Source organism: Solanum verrucosum, unplaced genomic scaffold (assembly GCF_900185275.1).
Source record: "Solanum verrucosum unplaced genomic scaffold, falcon-dt-bn FXZP01000144.1, whole genome shotgun sequence".
Classification (NCBI taxonomy): Eukaryota; Viridiplantae; Streptophyta; class Magnoliopsida; order Solanales; family Solanaceae; genus Solanum; species Solanum verrucosum.
Genome location: NW_026020773.1, coordinates 991,597 through 1,003,608, shown reverse-complemented (window position 1 = coordinate 1,003,608; position 12,012 = coordinate 991,597). Strand labels below are relative to the sequence as shown.

Sequence of the window (12,012 nt, the reverse complement as noted above, 5' to 3'; positions counted from 1 at the left end):
AATATGCCGTTATTGAAGAGAACAGGTTCTTCTCCATTCTTTTGGATTTCTGATTCTTCTACAATGTGTTTGATGAAAGTATCAACTGAAACTAAGTAGAAATATCATTGTTTGAGAAATATATTTGAAATATACATGGCCTTATATTATGTCTCGACAATATACATCTGCCCCTGACCTATAGGGTTATGGGTTTTGCTTTCTTCTTTATCTTATAAACTACTCTTCTTCTCTTTTTTTGGGGATAATGTTTTGTAAGCGCTATTTGATCAAAATATCGAAAATGACTTTTTATATGTCTGACTATATATATCTACAGAATTGTGAGATTTACCGCCTAGTTTTGGAGATATTTATTCATTAAGAATTATCAGAGGTGAATGAAGATATGACAGGGGAAGACAAGTTTCAGGTCCATGCATGTACGCTAAGAAAATATGTGAGTAGAGATGACTTTATTACTTCTTCCCTTTTTCTTCATTTTGTGTTCCAAGATTTGTTCTTTCAAGTTATTTGCATATCATATGTTTACTCTTCAAGTTATTTGTTCTATATCTCAGTTTTTTCAAGATTTTGTAAATATTTCCAGATATACATTTGTGGCTAATTCTTTAGTGCTTCTGATATACAAATTTGACATTGTGGATTCACTTTTAACATAACAGATGGGAAAAAAAACTATGTTAGAATATAGTTATTGTTGCAGTTAACTGTACATGAGAAAATAACTGTTAAACAACAGAAGACACACTGGAGTAACGCCGATGCCTAAGCCAGTGTCTGCTTAGAAACCAAAATACATGTGTGTTGTTCTGATTAATTCGGTCGTTTACAATCTTCTTTGAGTCCCTACTTATGTTACCATTGCGATTATCATCCCTAATCAGAAACGGTTTTTGTTTGCGCAGATTTACCTAGCTGAACATATCTCTAACCCATTCCGCTATCGCGTTTTTATTTGATTTTGATTTCAGCAACCATCCTTCCTGATGTGGCTCTTCCTAGAAGTGAGAACTTTGCTGCCCAACCAAGGAAATAAGGAGAAGATTGAAAGGGTTATAAATTCCATTGAATTAGCCCTATTTGATCGAATCGGTCAGGCGGAAATTGACACCAATCTTGGAATATGTGTATAAGTGTGTTTGATGAAAGTCTCAACTGATCTATTTGTGAATATTATGTAAAATTTGAGTAGATGAGCATGTGTTGTTTTGTGCTCTTTTTCTTCTTTCTCATTTTCAACATTTTTTGATCTACTTGAAAATCCCATTTCATTCGTTGTCTTTCTCTTATAGTCCAACTATTATTACCAAGCTAGTATTAGTACATTTATGAATCAAATTACGCCTGCAACTTATAATTTACTATTACCCAAAACTTTCCTCTTTGGCATTTATCTTTAAAGGATTCATTGGGCGTTTATAATCTTTGGTGAGTTTATAATTTTATTTTTTTTTAAAAATAATAATAATAATAATGACGATTGAATCATCATTCACCATGTGGAATTTTACGAAATCGAATGGATTTTTTGTTAATCCATAATGGTGGATGAGTCTTTTGTCAAACGAAAATAACATAGATGAGACTTTTTTCAAAATTTGTATATTTGAGTTTCTTTTCCCTTTAATATATGATGAAAATTTTAAAGTTAAATGATCAAAAAACACACGTGAATTGTCATTTTTTTAATTTCTTTTTTCTACTTGAACTATCACCATTTATATATTAAAACATATTTCAAAACTGATTAGAGCAATGATCAATTGTTCTCTTTTCTTATCTGAACTAGTAATAATGATATAATTCCCCCACCTCCCCTCTTTATCATTTCTCTATCTCTTGTCTTCCACACAAATTTTGTGCGTCTATTTTATTGGAGGAGGAAACGAGAGAGGAGTAGAGCAACCATCTCATCAACTAAAAAGGTTATTAGTCTTTTAACTAAAAATTAAGTGTCTTTAATTTTGGAGTAAAAATCTTTTCAAAAAGTAAACCAAATGACTTATTTATACCTCTCTATGAGCACAAAAACAGGTCCTTGTTCATTTTTGCACAATTGCTTTTGTTGTTGTGATTCTGGTAGAAAAGATGCCTACAATGTGTTTGATTAAAGACTCAACTGAACTGTTTGTTTGTGAATATTATTAAGTAGAAATTGAGCAGATGATAGATATGATCACATTTGTTGTTTTCTTTCCGATTAATTGTTTTCCTTCATATCAAATAATGAATACTTAATCCACACCTGCTACAAATCTCGATTTAAATTACTACTTACCCTTGATAAGTTGTATTAGTTTGGTATTAACATCCGGTGTGGGTGAATTTTTACCTGGAGAGAGCGGAGTGAATAGAAGGAGTAAGAAATGGTGGAGTGTTGTTCCGTTTTGGTAAAAATTGAAGTTTTGAAGACATAGACAGCAATATCCAGATATATTGTTTGTTGTTATTCCCTGAAAAGGGAAGAAGAAGCAGAATAAATTTTGGTGGAATTGTATTTTTGCATATGGTTAGAAATTTAATATTCGTCCTTAAAATGTCTCTTCATGATTATTTCGAATGTTTGGAGTCCATCCAACTATGTTTATTACAACTGACTATAAATACAATATTGTTTCCTGATATGCATCAGATCTTGAGAACTTGAAAGGAAAAATACAATCATGGAAAAAGCAAAATATAATGAAATAGTAAGAGAGGAAGAGGAAGCAAACAACTCATCGGTATGTCATACAAAATATAATGAACCATTCCCTTTGTCATGATTCCATGATTCTATCTATCATGTATAGACTTTAAGGGCGTGGTATCCTAACTTTAATTCGCAGTAGACTAATTTAACATCATGATGATATTTAATTAGCCAACTGTCTGTTGCTTTGAAATTTTGATATGACATTTGGTCTTATGGCAGATGTCATTTTCTGCTCTTCTCAAGGATGTTGTCAATGTTCTAAATTTCATGGATAGGTTAAAGAATGAAAAAGATCAAATAGCTGCTGACGTGGCCGATCAAATTGAAAATCTGAAATTTGTGCTAGCATTTATTTGTACGTACGTCCAGCTTTCTTATTTCAATTTGGAGAAGTTTGAAGATACAATGAATGCTGCAAAAATAGAGGTTAAAGATCTGCTTCGATCAATTTTGGATGACGTTCACAACAACATCGGGTGTAAATACAACTACATGAATCATACCCTTCCTAGCCTCGCCAATAATATGGATGATTGTATCGGCTCATGTCAGCGTTCTAAATCAAGTGCCATCATTACTGAGGAGCAGTTGAACTTCCTCCTTCTGAATCTCCATCATATATCCAAGTTTCTTGCTGAAAAGGTTTATCCATATGAGATTCTTCAGAATGTGTGTGGCAACATGAGAGATTTCCATGGGTTGATAGTGAATGGTTGCGTTGAGCAAGAAATTGTTGAATATGTCTTACCTCAGTTTCAACCTATGGCTGAGAGAGTTGGACTCTTCCTTTGGGATGAAACAATTAGTGAAGACTCTCAAGTCTTCAAGCTAGCTCATCTATTCTTGAAGATTTTTCCAATCGAACTGGAGGTGATGCACATATGTTTTACAAATTTGGAAACATCAACTTCAGCAGAAGTTGAACGCTTCATTAAGAAGCTCCTGGAAACCTCTCCGGACATGCTTAGGGAATATCTGATTCATCTACAAGAGCACATGGTAAATGTTACTACCACTAGTATTTCAGGGGCTCGAAACATTCATATCATGATAGAGTTCCTATTAATTATTCTATCTGATATGCCCAAGGACTTGATTCATCATGACAAATTATTTGATCTGTTGGCTCGTGTTGGAGCACTTACTAGGGAGGTATCAACTCTTGTTTGGGACTTAAAAGACAAATCAAGGAATGAAGAGAGTGTCAATGAAACAAATCGTGCAACTCTAGACTTGTTGGAAAATATTGAACCCGTCAAGGAAGATCTCAAACATGTTTATCTAAAAGCCCCGGACTCATTTCAACGTTGCTTCCCCATGAGTGATGGACCACTCTTCATGCATCTGTGCACTTAAATGATTTGCTAAATTCCAATGCTTATTCAATTGCTTTGATAAGGAAGAAATAGGGCTGGTGAAACAAGACCTAGAATTCATAAGATCCTTTTTCGTGAATGATGAGCAAGAATTGTATAAAGATCTGTGGGCACGTGTTTTAGATGTGGCATATGAGGCAAAAGATGTCATTGATTCAATTATTGTTCGAGACAATGGTCTCTTACATCTTATTTTCTCACTTCCCATTACAATAAAAAAGATCAAGCTTATCAAAGAAGACATCTCCAATTTACTTGAGAAGGCTCCCAAGAACAGGAGCCTCATTGTTGTAAACTCTCCCAAGAAGTCAGTTGAAAGCAAGTCATTGACAACTGGTAAAATAATTGTAGGTTTTGAGGAGGAGACAAACTGGATAATTAGGAAGCTCACCAGTGGACTGGCAGATCTAGATGTCATTTCGATCACTGGAATGCCGGGTTCGGGTAAAACTACTTTGGCATACAAAGTATACAATGATAAATCAGTTTCTAGTCATTTCGACCTTCGTGCATGATGCACAGTCGGCCAAGAATATGAAGAGAAGAAGTTGTTGCATAAAATTTTTAATCAAGTTAGTGACTTGGATTCAAAATTGAGTGAGAATATTGATGTTGCTGATATGCTACGGAAACAACTGTTTGGAAAGAGGTACCTAATTGTGATAGATGATGTGTGGGATACTACTACATGGGATGATTTAACAAGACCTTTTCCTACAGTTGATAAAGGAAGTAGAATCATTTTAACAACTCGAGAACTGGAAGTGGCTTTGCATGGGAAGCGCAACACTGATCCTCTTAACCTTCGATTGCTAAGACCAGAAGAAAGTTGGGAATTATTTGAGAAAAGAGCATTTGGAAAGGAGAGTTGCCCTGATGAACTATTGAATGTTGGAAAAGAATTAGCCCAAAATTGTAAAGGGCTTCCTTTGGTGGCTGATCTGATTGCTGGAGTTGTAGCAAGGAAGGAAAAGAAAAAAACTGTGTGGCTTGAAGTTCGAAATAATTTGAGTTCCTTTATTTTGAACAGTGAAGTGGAAGTGATGAAGGTTATAGAATTAAGTTATGACCATTTACCAAATCACCTGAAGCCATGCTTTCTTTACCTTGCAAGGTTTCCAAAGGACAGTCCAATTCTAATCCTTGCGTTGAAAGATTTTTGGCGTGCTGAAGGACTTGTGGAACAGACAGAGATGAAGAGTGTGGAAGAAGTGATGGATGTTTATTTGGACAACTTAATTTCCAGTAGCTTGGTATTTCTTTTCAATGATATAGGTGATCACCCGACTTGCCGACTTCATGATCTTGTGCATGACTTTTGTTTGATGAAAGCAAAAAAGGAAAAGTTGTTTGATCGGATAAGTTCAAGTGCTCCACCTTCTTCTTCAGATTTGATGCTGCGTATAGTGACCATTGATTGTAACAGCGAGTTCTTTCTTCTTAACAATTTTGTCCTGTTCGGTTCAAATAAGATAAGGCATTCTAGTAAACACCTGTATTCTTTGAGGATAGTTGGAGACAAGCTGGACGACCGTCTTTCTGATATTTGTCACCTGAGACACTTGAGGCTTCTTAGAGTGTTGTACCTGGATCCCTCTTTTATCAAGGTGAAAGATTCTTTGCTGAATGAAATATGCATGTTGAATCATTTGAGGTTCTTATGCATTGGGACAGAAGTTAAATCTCTGCCTACGTCTTTATCAAACCTCTGGAATCTAGAAACGCTCTTGGTGTCTAACATAGGATCAACCTTGGTACTATTACCGAGAATTTGGGATCTTGTGAAGTTGCGAGTGCTGTTCATGAGTGCATGTTCTTTCTTTGATTTGAATTCAGATGAACCAATACTGATAGCGGAGGACACAAAGTTGGAGAACTTGAGACAGTTGGAGAATCTCGAGCTTTCCTATTCGAAAGACGCAGAAGATATTTTCAAAAGGTTTCCCAATCTTCAAGGGCTTGCATTTCGTCTGAAGGAATCATGGGATTATTCAACTGAAGGATATTGGTTCCCGAAATTGGATTTCCTAACTGAACTAGAAGACCTCAGAATAGTTTTTGAAAGTTCAAACACAAATGACAGTGGGCCCTCTGTAGCAACAAATCGGCCATGGGATTTTCACTTCCCTGCGAGTTTGAAAAGTTTGTGGTTGGGTGTGTTTCCTCTGTCATCCGATTTGCTATCAATAATAGCGAGACTGCCCAACCTTGAAAATTTGACCCTTAAGAACACAATCATCCAGGGGGAAGAATGGAACATGGGAGAGGAAGACACCTTTGAGAATCTCAAATTTTTGGAGTTGGATGAAGTGGCTCTTGCTAAGTGGGAGGTTGGAGAGTGTGGAATAAGATTATTGAATAATTTCATTCATATCTTTCTATGTCATGTACATGGCTTTATATATACATAAAAGATTGTGGAATAGAATCACCTAAATCTTTACATTAAGAGAAAGAATCAGAGATATGATATTCTAGATTACCACAATTATACTAAGATCTTAGAGGATCATATCTTGATATGAAGAATATCTTCTCATCTTAGAGGATCACATCTTTGATGACAAGAATATCTTCTTGGAATTCCTCCATCAGCCAACACTCCCCCTCAAGCGGGTGAATGGATATCTTCCATTCCTAGCTTGCTTATTAGATCTTGAAACATATTGTTTGGCAATCCTTTTGTTAAAACATCAGCAACCTGATCTTTTGTAGATATAAATGGCGTACAAATGAGTCCGTTATCTAATTTCTCCTTAATGAAATGTCTGTCTACCTCAATATGCTTAGTGCGATCATGTTGTACAGGATTATGAGCTATACTTATTGCTGATTTATTGTCACAATATAGCCTCATAGGTCCTTCCCATCTTATCTTCAAATCATCAAGGATTATCTTTAGCCATAACAACTCACAAACTCCCATCGCCATGGATCTAAACTCAGATTCTGCACTTGATCTAGCTACTACATTTTGTTTTTTACTCCTCCAAGTCACCAGATTTCCTCCTAAGAAGGTGCAATATCCAGAACTTGACCTTCGATCCACTAATGAACCAGCATAGTCCGCATCTGTATAAGCCTCTAAAACCATGTTTCCTCCTCTTTTGAATAATATTCCTTTTCCTGGACTTCCTTTAAGATATTGTAGAATCCGGTTGACAGCTTGAAGATGCATTTCTCTAGGATCATGCATAAATTGGCTAACAACACTTACAGCAAATGCAATGTCCGGTCTTGTATGGGACAAGTAAATCAATTTCCCTACAAGCCTTTGATACAAGCCTTTATCTACCACTGAATCTTCTGGAGCATTGCACAATCTATTATTGTATTCAATTGGTGTAGCCACTGGTTTACACCCTAATTTTCCTGTTTCTTTCAACAAATCAAGCACATATTTTTGTTGGGAAATAAAGATTCCTTGTTTTGAGTGTGCCACTTCGATTCCCAAAAAATACTTTAATTTCCCAAGATCTTTGATGTCAAATTCCTTGAGTAAACACTTCTTCAAATTTTGTATCTCCTCTGAATCATCACCTGTTACTATGATGTCATCCACATAAACCAACAATGCTGTCACTTTTCCTGTTTTTGAGTGTCGTATGAACAAGGTGTGGTCTCCTTGACTTTGTCGATACCCTAGCTTGATCATAACCTTTGTAAATCTTCCAAACCATGCACGAGGTGATTGCTTTAATCCATAGAGTGCCTTCTTCAGTCTACACACCATTCCCTTCTTGCTTTCAAAAGCAGGTGGCACCTCCATATAGATCTCCTCATCTAAGTCTCCATGTAAAAAGGCATTTTTTACATCAAATTGTTGTAGGTTCCAATTAAAAACTGCAGCCAATGATAATAAAATTCTCACTGTATTCATTTTTGCCACTGGGGCAAAAGTCTCCAAATAATCAATTCCATAGGTTTGTGTATAACCCTTTGCTACCAAACGTGCTTTATATCTTTCTATGGACCCATCTGACTTATATTTCACAGTAAACACCCATCTGCACCCGACCAACCTTTTTCCTTTTGGTAATTCCACAATATCCCAAGTTTTGTTTTTCTCCAATGCTTCCTTTTCTACCTTCATAGCTTTCTCCCATTCTTTATTTCCTAATGCTTCAGACAAATTTCTGGGGATAGGAATTGTGTGGAGGTTACTGAGAAAAGCTTTATGACTTGGGGATAGATTTTGATATGTCATGGCGAGGTTCAAAGGGTGTTGTGTGCAAGTTCTGGTTCCTTTTCTGATTGCAATAGGAAGGTCAAGGACATTAGGTTGGTTAAATTCTTCTTCATGATCAGTTTGGTTTGGTGTTTCTGACGGTTCAACAAGTTCAGGATGGGTATCAGGAGCAGTAACCTGAGGAGATGATTGCAACCGAGTAGTTTGATCAGTTAGTCTCTTTCTTCTGGAATATACCTGCAATGGTAGATTATTTTCTAGAATTCCATTATCTATATTTGGATTAGGAGACTCAATGGGTTCATTTGGATTTAGAGACTCAGGTGACTGTAGAAATGGTGACTCAGGCAAGGATTTGGCACGACTAGAAATGGACAAATCAAATAGTGACAAGTCTAGAGGTTCCTTTCCCTTCAGTGACTCCCCCTGATTGTAAGAATGATTAAAAAAGGATTTACTCTCATCAAATGTGACATCTGCGGAAACAAAGAATTTCTTTGATGATGGTTGATAACACTTGTAACCTTTTTTAGTAGGAGAATATCCTATGAAAACACACTTAAGAGCACGTGGGTCTAATTTGCCTCTATTTTGAGAATGAATATGAACATAGGCAACACTTCCGAAGATTCTAGGAACCAATTTATTGGAAATTTCAAAATTTGGAAAGAAATTCCTAAGAGTATCAAGCGGACTTTGAAAGTTCAGAATTCTTGATGGCATTCTGTTACTAAGATGTGCAGCAGTTAGGACAGCTTCCCCCCAATACTGTTTTGGCACCTTTTTGTGAAACAATAATGATCTAGTAATGTCAAGTAACAGACCATTTCTTCTCTCTGCTATCCCATTTTGTTGAGGAGTATTGACACATAAAGATTCATGAATAATTCCCTCTTTTTGGAAGAAAACAGAGAGGTTTTGATTGAAGTAGTCCTTGGCATTATCGGATCGAAATCTTTTAATTGGCACATCATATTGGGTTTTGATCATATTAAAAAAGGTAGGAAGAATTTAGCTGACATCTGATTTTTGCTTTAGCAAATAGATCCACGTAACTCTTGTACAATCATTAATGAATGACACAAACCATCTAGCACCAAAAATATTAGGAATGGGAGAGGGTCCCCAAATATCACTATGAATAAGAGAGAATGGAGTTTGACATCTTTTGTGACTAATTGGAAAGGAAGTACGTTTGTGTTTTGCAATTTCACAATCATCACAATGAAAAGACTCAACAATCAAATCTTTGAACAAAGATGGGAACATCCTTTTGATTACATAAAAGGAAGGGTGACCTAACCGACGATGATAAAGCCATACTTTCTCTTTATTGGACATGATAGATTCAGACAAGAATGAACTAGACAAGGAATTCTTAGATATATATTCACCATTGTGGAAATCCAAACAATAAAGACCACCTTTCTCACTAGCACGCCCAATCATCTCCTTCGTGTTCTGTTCCTGAAATAAGCAATATGAAGGGAAGAAAGTTACTTGGCATTTGGAATCTTTGGTGAGTTTCTGGATAGAAATGAGATTTGCAGATAACTTTGGGATATGAAGGACATCTTTAAGTATCAAGGATTTTCCAAGTGGTATGTCTCCTTGCCTAGCTACAGTAATAACTGAACCATCAGCTATAGTTATTTTTTTATAGCTAGGACAAGGGGAATATGATATGAAGAGATGAGAGAGACTGGTCATGTGATCAGTTGCCCCGGAATCAACCACCCACATTGGAGAAAGTTTGTCTGAGACATTAGTAATAAAAGAGTAAGAAATACCTGTGAAGGCCAATGGACAACTACCTGTTGAAGCTGAATGTTGCAAATCTCCAATTGAAACTATAGAGTTATTCTCTACGGTTGCAGAAACATTTTCAGAGACTGGAACATTTGCGGCACTACCATTTTCAGACATGGTTTGGGTAGATAAAGATAGCAAAAAGGGATTTTTCAAGATAGGATGAATAAAATTGGCCAGGAATAAGCCTAAAGCTTTGATACCATGTGGAATAAGATTATTGAATAATTTCATTCATATCTTTCTATGTCATGTACATGGCTTTATATATACATAAAAGATTGTGGAATAGAATCACCTAAATCTTTACATTAAGAGAAAGAATCAGAGATATGATATTCTAGATTACCACAATTATACTAAGATCTTAGAGGATCATATCTTGATATGAAGAATATCTTCTCATCTTAGAGGATCACATCTTTGATGACAAGAATATCTTCTTGGAAATCCTCCATCAGCCAACAGAGAGGAATCCTTTCCCATACTTGAGAAATTAGTACTGTGGAGATGTCGGAAGCTTGAGGAGATTCCGCCTAGTTTTGGAGACATTTATTCATTAAAAATTATCAAAGTTGATTATAACCGTCAACTTAAAGATTCCGCTATGATGATTAAGCAATATGCTGAAGATATGACGGGAGAAGACAAGCTTCAGGTCCATTGCCTGCTCAAGTCTTGAGCGCTCTTACCCTGGGAAAATATGTGAGTACAGATGAATTTATTACTTCCTCGGTTTTATTTTATATGACAGAGTTACTTTTGTAATTTCTAGTCTTAAACATGTGAAGTTTTCAAATATTTGAGCTATCATTCTTTTTAAAGATAAAATGCAGGACAGAATTCCCTTTGCCCGTACATCAGCTTTTGAGGCTAAAGATGAATCCTCAGACATCTATTGCATTCTCTCAGCTATTTTATGCTGTTTTGGTAAGTTGCATTGCTATTGTTATCGCACGACTTTTGTTCAATCTAGCCTATAGCTTCAAGATTAGTTCATTCAAGTTGTATGCGCTCTTCTCTTCTTTGCCACGGGCTTGATTTATTTGCATATCATGTGTTACTCTTCGAGTTCAGATACATCCTGACTCTCTGTACTGTATGAAGTAATTCTATATCTCAGTTTTTGTAAATCTTTTAAGATATACATTTGTAGTTGAGGGCTGCTATACAACATTTCACGTCGTTTGCAGCAGTAAGTATGATGCTGAATACATACATATATACAACTGTTAATTCTTTTGAAGTACAAATTTGATAATATATGTGGATTCAGTTTTAACATAAAAGAGGGAAAAACTATGTTGGAATATGGTTGTTGCAAGTTTAGCATTACATGAGGCCTAAGCCAGTGTCCGTTTAGAAACCAAAATATATGTGTGTTGTTCTGATTAATTCAGTCTTTTACAGTCTTCTGTGAGCCCCTACTTATAGTAGGTAATAGACACTCACCATTGCGATTATCATCCTTAATTAGAAAGGGTTTTTTTGTTTGCGTGGGGTTTTCCAGTTGAACATAGCTCTAACTCATTCCGCTATCATGTTTTTATTGAATTCTGATTCAGCAACCATCCTCCCTGATGTGGTTCTTCCTCGAAGTGACAACGCTGCTGCCCAACTAAGGAAATAAGGAGAAGATTGAAAGGGTTATGAATTCCATTGAGTTTATCCTACTTGATCGAATCAGCCCGAAGGAAATTGACACCAATGTTGAAAAATATCTACACATTGTTTGATGGTCTCAACTGAACTATTTGTGAATATTATGTAGAATTTGAGTGGATAAGCATGTGTTGTTTTGTGTTTTTTTTTCCTCTCATTTTTAACATTTTACTCGTATAAAAATTGACTAGATTAAAAAAAAAAAAAAGTTGGATATATCTTTCTATCTTGTTTTTGAAGAATAAAGTTACTTGACAATGTGAAGTTACTTCACGATT

At 35.7% G+C, this 12,012-nt stretch overlaps 1 pseudogene; it reads left to right on the top strand.

Annotated features, from left to right (window-relative positions):
* Positions 1-2,950: 2,950 nt before the first annotated feature.
* LOC125812920 (putative late blight resistance protein homolog R1B-16) lies at positions 2,951-10,793 on the top strand (annotated as a pseudogene).
* The last annotated feature ends 1,219 nt before the right edge of the window (positions 10,794-12,012 follow it).